This window comes from Agrilus planipennis, unplaced genomic scaffold, assembly GCF_000699045.2.
Source record: "Agrilus planipennis isolate EAB-ADULT unplaced genomic scaffold, Apla_2.0 scaffold247, whole genome shotgun sequence".
Classification (NCBI taxonomy): domain Eukaryota; kingdom Metazoa; phylum Arthropoda; class Insecta; order Coleoptera; family Buprestidae; genus Agrilus; species Agrilus planipennis.
The window spans coordinates 326414-341300 of record NW_020442433.1 but is presented as its reverse complement, the minus strand read 5'-3'; the positions used below and the strand labels follow the sequence as shown (position 1 = coordinate 341300).

The 14887-nt window shown below is 40.3% G+C and overlaps 1 protein-coding gene across 3 annotated transcripts in view; it reads right to left on the bottom strand.

Annotated features, from left to right (window-relative positions):
- LOC108740250 (proline dehydrogenase 1, mitochondrial) overlaps nucleotides 1–14887 on the bottom strand; it is a 186802-nt gene that overhangs the window by 91146 nt on the left and 80769 nt on the right. The gene's annotated exons all lie outside the window — the stretch shown is intronic.

Here is a 14887-nt window from a genome sequence, read left to right as displayed (position 1 = left end):
ATCCTCGAAGCTCGATGTATGGGTTCCCCATGTTCTCACAGAGAGAAATCTGTGTCGCCGCATTGACGTCTGCGATTCGCTTCTCAAACGTCACGAAAATGATCCGTTTTTGAAGCGCATCATCACTGGGGACGAAAAATGGGTTGTATACAACAACGTCAAACGCAAGAGGTCATGGAGCAAAAAAGATGAACCGGCTCAAACCATTTCCAAAGCCGATATTCACCAAAAAAAGGTGATGCTGTCTGTTTGGTGGGATTTTAAAGGAATCGTTTTTTTTGAGCTTTTACCGGATAACACAACGATTAATTCGGAAGTCTACTGTCATCAGCTGGACAAACTGAATGATGCACTTCAACAGAAAAGGTCAGAACTAATCAACAGGAAAGGTGTAGTGTTTCACCAAGACAACGCGAGACCTCACACAAGTTTGGTCACTCGCCAAAAGCTTTTACAGCTTGAATGGGATACAATGCTACACCCACCATATTCTCCAGACCTGGCACCATCGGATTATTATTTGTTCCGGTCACTCCAAAATTTTTTAGACGGTAAAACCTTCACCTCAAATGAGGAGGTCAAAAACCTCCTCGATCAGTTTTTTGCCAGCAAAGACCAAAAATTTTATGAGCGTGGAATTATGCTACTACCAGAAAGATGGCAAAAGGTGTTGGACCAGAACGGTCAATATATAATTTAATAAAGTATTTGTTTATTATACGAAAACTGTCTTTCATTTCCACAAAAAAAAACGAAATGACTTTCCGAACAACCTTATAATTTAAATATATCCTCTTAGTTAAATATAAAAATGTTTTAATTTTTTTTCATAAATACCGCTCTTTCATATTAGAAAATTTTTCGTGTGAACCTAAAAAGTCGCACCCCAAGACTTATTATATTGTATGATACAACATGACCCAAGTAAGAAACTTCCTCGCGGAAAAGGTGGCACTTTTTCGAGCTGAGTTTCAAATTGGCCTCGCGTAACCGCTGGAATACCGCTTGCAAATTCTGTAGATGTTCATTAAAGGTGCTTCCAATCACTATGATGTCATCCAGGTATACCAAGCAGGTCTTTCCAATTTGATCACTCAAGATTTTCTCCATCAACCTTTCCAACGTCGCCGGGGCATTGCATAAACCGAAAGGCATAACTGTAAACTGCCAAAGGCCCGTGCCGATCGAGAATGGGGTCTTTTCCTTGTCGGCAGCATCTAAAGCAACTTGCCAGTATCCGCTCTTCAAGTCGTTGTGGAAAACATTTTCGAACCAGAAAGTATATCCAAGGTGTTATCAATCCGTGGTAGTGGATAATTATCTTTCTTAGTTACGTTGTTGAGCTGTCGGTAATCCACACAAAAACGGGTTGTTCCATCCTTCTTCTTTACCAATACTGCCGGTGATGTCCATGGACTTGAGGATGGCTTAATTATGCCGGTTTCCTGCATTTCGTGGATTATTCGCTCTGCTTCTTCCTTTTTGGCCAGGGGTAATCGTCTAGATCTTTGAAGAATAGGCTGCGTATTTCCGGTATTGATCTTGTGTTTTACGATATTGGTCCTTCCCCTACCATTCTTGTCAGTCTCAAAGACGTCGGCATTTTGACAAAGTAGTTGTTGCACTTTGCATTTCTGCTGACTGGTTAGATTCCTTTCGGGTTACAGCCTCCTGTCTATGTTTGTTGAAATAGAATCCTTCGCCATTTAGTCTCAGAAGGCGCCTTCTTAAATTCATGTCAAAATCGTATTTTTGTAAAACGTCCAGCCCACGAATTACGTCATCTTCAATATCTGCCACAAGCACTCGATGGTCTTACCGATTTCAAGTGAGACGTTAGCTTCGCCATGAACAACCGCTTTTTCTCCATTAGCCGTACGCAGAACCCCACACCTGACACAAGTTGTAATGTTCGTGGGTTTAACAAATTAACTTTTAAGAAGAAAATTATTTATTTACACTAATTATTATTGAACTTAAAAACACTATTAAATTATTACTAAACTTAGGTAATTATTCTATTTATTTACACTACTGTTCCTATGCACTGTNTTATAGTATATTGTAATGTTCGTGGGTTTAACAAATTAACTTTTAAGAAGAAAATTATTTATTTACACTAATTATTATTGAACTTAAAAACACTATTAAATTATTACTAAACTTAGGTAATTATTCTATTTATTTACACTACTGTTCCTATGCACTGTTCTATTTATTTCACTTCTATCACTGTCAATTTATCTCTTGGTTCACTTCGGCAACGGTCAATTTATCTCTATTCCACTCTGGCGATCGTCTCTTCCTTTTTATACTCCCTTGCCTCCTTTCGGGAACATTCTCCAACCGGCCAGAGAAGCCTCGTTTTCATTGAACGGTCTAATTGCTTTTCCGGAACGCACGTACGACACACACGTTTACAGATACGGCGCACATGAAGAAAAGCGCCCGCGGATAGTCGGCGAATCGATAAGCCGCTCACACACACGTATGCCCGATCGCACACAATCACGCTCGTGGTCGCTACACTATATATATTGTTGCATCCCAACAATTTCAATAACTTTGTATAATAAATCATTACATGACACTAATTGCTACCCCCTGCATAGGGTTGACCTAAATTTGGTATAAAAGGGATGTTGGTTTCATCCAAATTCAGTTCGGTTCCAATTCTATTTTAGAAAACGGTTCAAATAGAAAGTCTAAGATGTTTAATTAACCATCCTCTAAAATTTGTGTATCGTGACTTTCCAATTTTAATAAAGAAGTAATTATTATCAAGGTGTTGTTACTCATCGTAATACATTAGTTGGATAATTATTTCAATAACTGAAAGTAATATCAAGTGAATAAATAATCATTTGGAAAGTAGAATGCAGATTCGGGCTATAAGGCCGTGATCTAAGTGAACGATTCCGTCCAGACGTTTCGTCAGCTACAGCGGCTGACATCTTCAGTGGTAGTGCTGCGTTGACAACGTGAACGTAGATTGTAGACTGTCGCTGTCGAGACATCGAGATACAATCTACGTTCACGTTGTCAACGCAGCATTACCACTGAAGATGTCAGCCGCAGTAGCTGACGAAACGTCTGGACGGAATCGTTCACTTAGACCACGGCCTTATAGCCCGAATCTGCATTCTACTATGGATTCCGGCCGTCAAAGCCTTTGTTCTTATATTAAATCATTTGGAAGTTTAACCAATTTAAAATATTACTAACCAACAGTTCTCTGGGACGGAGACACAGGAGTAGGTAAACTTCTTTAGCCAGCCATTTCGAAATGGCTACTCCCAAGAGCCGGGAAAGTGCGAGCCTCCACTAGAACGTTCGTTGCGTCAAATTTTCATTCATTCGCGTGTTCTCTTTCGACGATAGCGTTAGTTACTCACCACGGGATAGCTACGTGCGCGTTCGACGTTGTGCTACCAAAGTGATTGCTATTAACCGGGACAAACAAAATTCAAAATTTCGCGATAAATTATATTCGGGGTTTATGTAAATATGTATATATGAATTTTCGGTTGTGAACTTCGGTTCAATGTTCTATTATTTTGTATATATTTTTCTGTCTTTAAATGTAATACATATGTATACATAGGGCGATGCTTCAGCACTAAAACGAAATGCATTACGGTATATTAAACATTTTGTTAGTTTTATTTTGATTCCATTCGACTGGCAAAATATTGCTGTCGTGTTGGTGCCGAAGCAACGTAATGGGTAAGAGTTTGTAGTGGTCTGGTTGGGTTTTTCTGGGTTTCCCCAACCCTTGCAGCGAATGCTGGACCACATGTAAATATTTCCCAGGCTGCACAGAAGCGAACTCTAATTCTCCTAGTGGTACATTTTACTTTGTAAACATTTTCATAGGCGATATTTTAATTTTCACCGGATGCTCAGTTACGAATATGCAAGACATTTGTAAAATTAATTTAGCTGCATTTTATTTTCAATAAATAATTTCCAATCATGTGGAAACATCGTCTTGCGTATTCCAAACGGGGCATTTTAACTCAATATAAGTATAATTGATGCAGGCCCCCCTCCCTCTCTGCTCACCATAAATTATCCCTTATGTAAAATAAACAATAAAATTACTTTCGAAGGCTCTGGTGTTTTTCTCCCGCAAAAAGAGCAGACGGAAGGGAAAAAGTAGAGATTGTAGTTGTGTCGAGTTAATTAGTTTACTTTTAGTTTAAGTCTCATATAATTAAAATAGCGCATATATCTCATTTGTAAATATATAATTTCGAAAGACCGCCGCTGTAGTACCGAAAGGTGGAGCAGCGGCACCATGTAAATATTTTCATTAATAAATCATACTGTGGCCGCAACCATATCACTGCCGAATGTAAGGCAAAGGACAAGAAAGATGCCACTCCTTCCTGCGCTAATTGAAAAGGAAGTCACCGCGCCACATCAACAACCCCCAAACCCAACACGTCACTAGATTGGCTACACCTCCGTTACACCCTCGAAACATCTTCATTCAAGTGCACTCCAATTTGCAGAATAGCGGAACTTGACGAATCTGTGAATCTCCTTTCAAACGAGATTATCAGCGCTATCCAGCTATCTACTACCTCCCGCCCCACGCTCACCAAAACAGAACCCTCCCCGCAGATATTCTTGACCTCCTTAAAAGGAAAAACAAGGCCCGACGTTTATGGAATAAACACCGCATCCCCGCACACTATGCAGAATTAAACACCCTTCAACGAGAACTAAAAACTCGTCTCACTGAATTCCGCAGCGCATCCTTCGATGGTTATATCGCTCAGGCAGAAACACACTCCCGAAGCACTTTATGTTTCCAGTACTCTCCACTACCTAGTCCAGCGGACCATGCCGACTTTCACGAGTGTATCGAAGCCGTCTCCCAGAACTTCGTTCCCCTAAATTCCGACTTCAGACACACTACACCCCATGAAATCTCCCTTACTATCCGTTCTCTGATAAAGAGGAAAGCCTCTGGCGCTGATGGAATTTAAAACGGAGTCCTCAAAGTCCTGCCGCCAAAGCACATAACCACACTGTGCAACATCACAAACGACACCATGCGGCTCCACCACTACCCTTTGGTCTGGAAAGAAGCCACTGTCATCTGTCTCCCCAAAAAAAGGAAGCCCTCAGCTCTCCCTCAAGCTACAGGCCCATCAACCTGCTCAGTTTGTTGAGCAAAGTAGTTGAATCAATCCTTCTCGATCGGCTCTTAGATCACGTGGAGCAAAACAACCTTCTCCCCGATCATCAACACGGCTTTCGCAGGCATCACGGCACCGGTCACCAACTTCTTCGCGTATCTGAATACATTTCCGATAACCTTAAGAAACGGCGTCACACCTCCATGCTTCTTCTTGACGTCCAACAAGCGTTCGACCAAGTCTGGCACGAAGGTCTCATCTCAAAACTCACCGCCCTTAACATTCCACGTTATCTAGTTGGGGTTATCAGGTCCTTTCTCACAGGCAGAAGCCTTCGGGTCCGCGTCCGCCTCTGTTCTCTCTGTCAGTAAACCCGTCACTGCCGGTGTCCCACAAGGCTCCAAATTATCACCTATTTTATTTAACCTGTTCTGTACGGATATGCCCTCCGACACTTCTATTTTGACAGCTCTCTACGCGGACGACATTGCTCTCATAAACTCCGCCCAAACCATTCTCCAATGCACAGGGAGAATTAATATGTCTCTGCCCCTGCTCCTAAACTGGTACCGAAAATGGAAACTTTCCATTAACGAGACCAAATCGGAAGCACTTTTCTTCTCTCGTAGGTCCCGAAAACCTCCCTCCATCTTAGTAAACAACTGCTCCGTCAAGTGGAGCAACTCTGTCACCTACCTAGGCGTCGTTTTCGACAGGATCCTAAACTGGCGGCCCCACATCGCAACTACCCGTAACAAGGCAATGGGTGCATTCATCGCACTTAAGCCTTTCTTCTGAAACCACTCCATCGCCCAACATATGAAAATCCGTGCATTTGCTCCTTCGCCATTTCCGTCTGGGGATGCGCCCTTCCTCACTGCCTGAAACCTCTTCAAGGCACCTACATGCGGATCCTTCGTTTTGCACTAAACTATCCCTGGTTCGTCAGAAACATCCAAATTCTGAAAGAAACCGGTTTACCTTCTCTTCCCGAGGCTGCAATCTCATTGGCAGCAAGTCTCCGGGCCTCAGTGGCAGGCCACGCAAACCCCACAATTTCGACACTCTCCAACTTCGCCCCGAAGCCAAACGACCGTTTCCGAAGGCCTTGTCACCTTCTACAATGTGCCACTCCCTCTCGCTCACTACTAGCTTCGCTTTTTAGCGCGAGTGTCCACCCCTATCTACTTCGACAGTTCTCCCCCCATCGAATCTTCCCCATGCTTAACAAATTTCCCTTCTCATTCCTCTCCCAAATCCCAACCATCCATTCCTTTCCCAGGGATGAGTAACCCTCAGGGTTTATCTTAAGTATTAGATGTTTAATTAACCATCCTGTACAATTTGTGTATCGTGACTTTCCACTTTTAATTAAGAAGTAATTATTGTCAAGGTGTTGTTACTCGTCGTAATACATTAGTTGGATAATTATTTCAATAACTGAAAGTAATACCATGTGAATAAATAATCATTTGGAAGTGAAGGTGTTAATGTGTAATTAATAGTGTCAATTGATTGTATTAGTGCCTGATGCTAATTATTTCACGCCTCAACTGAATTACATCACACCTTTTACCTAATTACTGATGAGTCCAGAGTCTCATTAAAACTGCCCTGGTATCAGAAACAATTAAAAATATATCACCAGTCACTTTTTGTTGTTGCCTCTAGCCAGGTATCCGACATAAAAATTGGTGTCAGAAGTGGGATTCGTCAGTCGTCGTCACGGAACAAGAATAGTCCCCAGCGGTATCCCAGTGGTGTCCGGTGATAGCGATTGTGTTTCAACACTTAGCTGCGAAAAGAACCCCATCATCCTGAACAAGCAGTAATCATTCACAAGTTGATTTGGCCATCTGCTGGCTGCCCCAACTCACCCCAGAGGTAAAAGGAACGTCGTCTCAAGTGGACAACCAACAACTTTGACGACGAAACCTACTCCAGAAGTTGGGAACGTCGTCCATCATCACTAAACCAAGTAAGTGTTGTTCTCGTTTTACCGTCCAAAATTCCTCGCCTTTATCCAGATCTCGCTAGTTTCTTTAACATGAGCGAATCTAATAAAGATCAAAAAACGTTACCAAGCGTCAAAGACGACTCCGGCCAAGACGAGTCGGAGAACGATTACCAATTAGAGTCACTACCTCTAAAAGATCTAACCCAATTACACGAAGAGTTAGAGACAGTCAAACAAAATTCAAACGAGTCCATTACCGATTTCTTTAAACGTTTATAAAATTTAAAAAACGAATGTATCGCAGCAGAAAGAAGCAACTGCGAAACCTCCGATGAAATTCCAAGTTTAGTTAGGGCAATCCAGAGAACTACACTTAGGCGATTTATTTTGCACAGCAAACCAGAGATTTCGCAAATGTTGAGAGCTAGGGACATTAAATCTTTAAACGAAGCTTTTGGTATCGCGTTAAAAGAGGAAAAAATCCTAAATTACACAAGAACAAAAAAACACAAAAATAATTCACTTTATTGTAGCTTTTGCAGAAGTAACACCCATTCTACACAGAATTGTAGGAAAAAACCTAAGCACATTAATCATAATCCTCAATGCAGTCAAAATTCGTCGCGTAATAGCTATAATAATAACCCCAATAAGAATTTGTTTCCCTCTTCCTCCTACGATCCTGCCAAATCTTGCAATTATTACCAAAATAAGAGCCATACAATACAGGAATGTAGGAAACGACAATTTAGGAATCAAAATAACAATTCCAAAAATAAAGTGAATCATTTAAATTTAAAAACATCCCTGGAAACGAATGCCCTTCCAGAGGATTTTACTACCTAGTGCCATGGTCACTGTGAATGATAACATGAAGGCTCTCTGCACAGTCATCAATACCAACGATTCAGAGGTCACCATCCTGCAACCGTCGGTAGAACTAGAGTAGATCAAACAGCATCACAAAGTTTATGAAGTCCGTCAATCATACCAAAAGGTACCTCTTAGTCATACAAATAGGTTGGAGTTCCTCGACGGAATCCTGCGCCTCGACCACCTTAACAAAGAGGAAAAAACATCCATACAGAGGATCTGCTACGATTTCCATCATATTTTCCATCTCCCTGCAGATCAGCTAACATCTACCACAGCGGTCACACATCAGATTCCAGTAACAAATACTTCTCCGATATTTACCAAAATTTACAGGTAACCTAAAATCCACTAGGAAGAAGTCAATAAACAAATAAATAAGATGCTAGAGCAAAATATCATATAGCCATCCACATCCCCATGGTCATCTCCCGTATGAGTCGTCCCCAAGAAGATGAACGACTCTGGCGAAAAGAAGTGGAGGATCGTAATGGATTACCGCAAACTGAACGAGGTAACAATAGGCGACTCATATCCTCTTCCTAACATCGAAAGCATCCTGGATCAACTAGGACAATCCAAGTATTTTACAACCCTCGACCTCGCTTCTGGCTTCCATCAAATAAGAATGTCGGAAGAAGATAAAGATAAAACCGTATTCAGCACGCCGTTGGGTCATTACCAGTACAACAGGATGCCTTTCGGACTGAAGAACGCCCAGGCGACCTTTCAAAGGCTCATGAACAACGTTTTAACAGGACTTCAAGGAATAAAATGTTTCGTATATCTAGATTTCAAAAAACTCGAAGAACACAATCTAAAATTACAGTCTCACAAGTGCGAGTTCCTGAGGAAGTCATGTATCTCGGACACATCGTTTTAGATAAGGGTGTCGAACCAAACCCTGAAAAGGTTAAGGCTATATCCGAAATCAAAACTCCAAAAATTCCGAAAGATCCTTCTTGGGCCTCGTCGGCTATTACAGGAAATTTATCCCTGATTTTTCTAAAATAGCAAAACCCTTGACAAAGCTGCTGAAGAAGAACGAAAAATTGCACTGGTCTTCCTAATGCGAAAAGGCATTTTAAACCTAAAAAAAACGCTTTGACGAAGGAACCAATTCTCAGGTATCCGGATTTCAGCAAACCATTCATACTAACCACAGATGCCTCTAACGAAGCAATCGGCTCTGTCCTATCACAATGTGAAATCGGATCTCATCGACCCATTGCGTATTATTCAAGGACGCTAAACAAGGCGGAACTTAACTACTCCTCCACAGAAAAGGAACTCCCGTCCATCGTGGATTCAGTGAAACATTTTAGACCTTATTTATTCGGTCAAAGATTCCTAATATCCACTGATCACAGACATCTTATGTGGCTGAAGAACTGCAAGGACCCGTTAAGCCGTTTAATACGATGGCGCCTCAAATTACTCGAATATGACTACGATATAATCCACAAACCAGGGAAATTCAACACAAATGCCGACTTTCTCAGCCGCCCTATTAATCAGGTAACCACCAACACCGAACCTAAAACCTTCGAGAAATTTCAGGTCTTTGATCAACAAAATTTGAACGTGAAGGAACCAGCGAGACACAAAACGGCAATTACACAAATTAAAAACCTAGTAATACCACTAGCCTGTGACGCATTCGACACTAATTTACACATAGAATATTTAAAGAAGCAATTCCCAAATAAGAACTTCCAAGACGGATTACTAGAAGAAACCCGTACACTTAAATTACCCGGACAAGTGATCTACATTGTATACGTAAAACAGTTCACGCAAGATTCCACGAACTACAAAACTTTATTCAACAGCTTTATAAACTTAAAACTTCTATTAGATATAAATAAGACAACCTCATTCACAATTGTAGATTTAAGCTTACAAAATAACTTAATTCAACCAGATACGCTCAACAGCTTACTACAATATCTATTTGAGGGATATAACTACAAAATCTTGGACAACGGCCGATTGACCAGCGGAAATGGAGCTGGTATTAATAGAAAACCACGATCACCCAATATTAGGCCACCAAGGATTCCAGCGTACATAGGAAAATATCAAAAACCGCTATTATTGGGATAACATGAAAGAGTATATAATGGACTAGATAAAGAAATGTCCTATGTGTCAACTAAGACCAATTTTAAACCAAATAGAAATCTCATGATTGTTACAACCACATCCCGTAAATTTTGCGAGCAAATAGCGATGGATATGGTCGGCACATTACCAGAAACACAAAATGGAAACAGATTCATCTTAACTTTACAAGATGACCTCACCAAGTTCATCCAAGCTTTTGCAATGCCAGAGCACAACGCAACAATCGTTGCTACTCCACTTTCTCAAATTTTGTTCCCAATTCGGATTCCCTGACAGTATATTGTCTGACCAAGGAAAGGAATTCACTTTTAATACATTCAAGGAAATTAACAAACTTCTTTCTATAAAACACAAATTAACAAATCCCTATCATCCCCAGACTAACGGTTCCCTAGAACGAACACGTCTGACATTAAAAGACTATTTCAAATGCTACGTAAATAAGGATAATAACGACTGGGACAACAACACTCACATCCACAAATCTACGGTGTAACTCCGTATGTACTAGTTTTTGGTCAAAATCCTAGAATACCCAACTCATTATACCAACCAAAACAAAATAAAAATTATTCAGATCTCACACAGGAAATTACTTCCAAATTTCAGAAGATAAGAGAAGTAGCTCGCGAAAATCAACTTAAATCAATAGGCAAATCAAGAAACCAATACGACAAGACACATAATAGACAGTATAATTTCTCTGAAAACGATTTAGTATTAGTAAAAAATTCGCTTGCCAAAGGCCCTTATAAAATAGTACAAGTACACGATAATAACACAGTATCTGTAAGAATAACTAAAAATAAATTAAAAACCTATCGCTTTAATTTACTGAAACCCTATGTTTCAGGTAAAAACGCAACCACAGAAAATGAATACTAAAAATCTCCTTTTATTCCTTCCCCTCATCCAAATAATAACCACATACCAAATTACACCCCTAAACTTCTCCAGCGGTTTAATTTACCAATACTAAGGAAAAGCTAAGATCTCAAATAAAAAGTTTTCATTATTAACATTTACGAATTTAACACAAATCAAAGAACAGATCGACTTCGCTCACGATCTTTATACAAAATCTGCCAATTTATGTAACAACCTAATCTCCGAACACATCGATTTCCACTGCCGAAACCAAATTAAAACTATACGTAATAAAATAAAAAGAATCTATCAAAATTTTAAGATAGTTGCTCACCAAACTTCACTCAATAAACGAGGTTTTATGAATGGCATTGGAGATGCACTTAAATGGCTTTTTGGAACACCTGACGCTGCTGACGCTGAATTTTATACCGATTCTATAAACTCTCTATTGCCAAATCAAAAGCAAACGGAAACATTAATGCAACAGATAGTCCGCATCGTTTCTTCAACTATTATAAACTTCAATGATTCATTTCAATTACTATACAGAAAGACATTAAACGAAAACATTTTAAAATTCGACAGTTTCATATCACAGACAACAACCAATGAACAAAAATTGTCTCTCGAAACAAAAATTAACCAACATATCCTAACGTTAGTAGAAGTAACAGATGAATTACAAACGCTTTTAAATAACTACATAGATGGAATAAGTAAAGGAATAATTAGTTACAATAGTTTTACTCCAGAAGATCTATTTTCAGAACTTAGATCGATTAATGAAAAACATATGTTACCATTAGAATTAATCATGGAAAGCACGTATCTTTATTATAAGGTTATGGATATCAAATCATTTATTCAGAATAATCTATTCGTTAAAGTGTTCGAAATACCTTTAGTAAACACTTTGAGTTACGATCTTTATGAGATTCGTCCATTATTAACTCTCCACAAAAACGATCCCAATCTATTCTCATACATTGAACCTTTAAATCCCCTTATCCTTATATCCGTCACGAGAATAACATTTTAGACGTTAAACAATCTACAAGACTGTATGGAAATCCAAACAGCACACTGGATATCTAAAAAGGTAACCACCATCAAAAGAATGGACCAACCCACCTGCGAAGCAGAATTATTTTCGAAGACGACTACGCATATCCCGAAGTCATGCCAAATCAAACACGTCGTTGCCAATGTAGAAATCTGGCAAAAAACCAAACAGAACCAATGGATCTACATACTTTCAAAACTTACAAGAATAAATATTCTATGCGAAAATACACAAGATCACGAGGAAGTTATCAACAGTATGGGAACATTGGATATGGATGGAAATTATAAAGCTTTTACCGATTTCACAATCCTCGAAGGTCAAGCAATTACAGACTCCCTCAATATATCAAGCAAGATCCCTATCACGGATATCACTACGGATGACTGCTACGAGAATCTCAAAGAAAATATTACTATCAAGGCAGTAAAACTCCAACCCTTGACACTAACCACTCTCGACTTAAAGGAACTAAAATACGCCCAACATAAATTGAACCAATTCGATGAGGTACTACAACAGCAATTGAACAAGCCTTTCGTAATACAACATTCCCACTGGTATACCACAATTCTTTCGGTACTAGGAGGAATCATCGCTCTTATCCTACTATACAACCCTTTTAAAAGGCTTGGCGTTTTCACGATCATCGGAAGATACCTTTGCTGCACAAAGGAACCCAGCAATCCAGAGACACATCTCAAGAGCTTATGCTGTTGGCCCTGTGTCAATATTTATAATCAATCACACAACACAGGGAACTACGAAACTCCAATCAGCCCCACAGAAGTGGTCAAGTACGACACCGAGTTGGATAAGCTGTATTATCAAACCAGCACCAATTCATAAATGAAAGTTTATGGTAGAAGGCGTACATAGGAAAATATCAAAAACCGCTATTATTGGGATAACATGAAAGAGTATATAATGGACTACATAAAGAAATGTCCTGTGTGTCAACAATCTAAGACCAATTTTAAACCAAATAAAAGTCCNTATGCTGTTGGCCCTGTGTCAATATTTATAATCAATCACACAACACAGGGAACTACGAAACTCCAATCAGCCCCACAGAAGTGGTCAAGTACGACACCGAGTTGGATAAGCTGTATTATCAAACCAGCACCAATTCATAAATGAAAGTTTATGGTAGAAGATCAATTAAATCAGTGGATACAAGAAGCACAGCTCCACCATTGAAACTTTTAACCGATTAATTTGTATAACTTTAATGTATTGTAATGTATCTTATCATTATTTTTCGCAAATTTCGAATTTTTGATTAATTCAAAATTTTATTCACCCCAGAGGTGTTGCATCCCAACAATTTCATTAGCTTTGTATAATAAATCATTACATGACACTAATTGCTACCCCCTCCATAGGGTTGACCTAAATTTGGTATAAAAGGGATGCTGGTTTCACCAAATTTCACAACGAGCGGCATGGCCTAGAGGTCTAGACCATTGCTTAGCATTCGGGAGGACGCCGGTTCGATTCCGGGTCCGTCTGCCCTGATCCAAGTTTTTCTGTGGTTTCCTTGGATCACTTAGGCAAATGCTGAGGCGTAATATTCCACAGATAATCTTTCATTCTCTTCTGTCTTCATTTCGTCCGTCTCATCTTTCTCACCCGAACCACCCCCACCCGTTCCCACGATTCCTGAAAGCAGGCTGAAGAGGGCCTTCCGCCCTACCTTCCGGCGTAGTCCGGGACTGCCCGCCGACCAGCATTAGTGGCTGGTGGGAATGAAACACCCAAAAGTTTTTACCAAATTTCACTCTGCGCTCGACCTTCGTTCTACGATCATCTCGTGCATCGCACCGATTGACATCACCTGCATAGCACCGATTGACATCACCGAAACGACCAGAGCTTTCCAGCGAACCAGGCGTTCAACAAAACTGTCCGTTACTGGACAATCAACTATTCAATGCCACCATGATATTCAGCCCCGCTGTAATAGGTAAGAGCTTTTCTTTATTATATTTCAATTAACCTACAGTTCTCTGGGACGGAGTACGCAATGTCCCTTTGAACTACAACGTACCCTACTCACTAACGCAACAACCTTTTTTAAGACAATATATTTTCCTCTATTTTATACCTATTTTCCCGATCGTGCAAGGACTCATACCATCAAATTAGCTAGCCATTTTCAACATGACTACCCCCAAGAGCTCCGCACTCTTGGAGGGATTTTCCCTTGTGGACGCCCTTGCCCTGGCCAGAGACCTTCAGGCCAAACTCGCCACAGTAAACGAATTCATTCGTTTACACTCCACCGCTGCAGTTCCTACGACAATGACCGAAGACATGGAGTCTTCAGCCGTACCTCCGCATAACGACGCCAAGCAATCCGAACCAACACCAGCCCCTAGCGCGACCAAGGTCATTTCCGACAGTGTGTTACCGCCACCGCCCTTCCGCCTTCCAAGACGAGAGCGATGTTCACCCGTCGAACGCCAGCCGCAGAAACCGAGCCTACTCTTTTTTTTTTTATGTTTTCGTGGAAGAGGGGAAATCTTCAAAAGACGTGAGTTGAACATTTCATAGTTTGACATTAATATCGTCCGCGGTGAGAATGTGTCTGCGTTGTAAGTTGGGGTGTCTGAATAGTACCAGTTGTGTTTTATTAGGGTTGGGTTTTATGCGCCATTTACTTAGCCATAGTTCCAGTGTTTGAATTTGTCGGTTGATTTTGTTGTTGCATGCTTTCGAGCTGTTACCAGACGCCCAATAAGCAGTGTCATCTGCATATTGGGCGAGACTGATAGTGTTTTCTAGCGGTTGTGGAATGTCGTAGCAATAAATGTTGTAGAGAAGTGGTGCTAATACGGTGCCTTG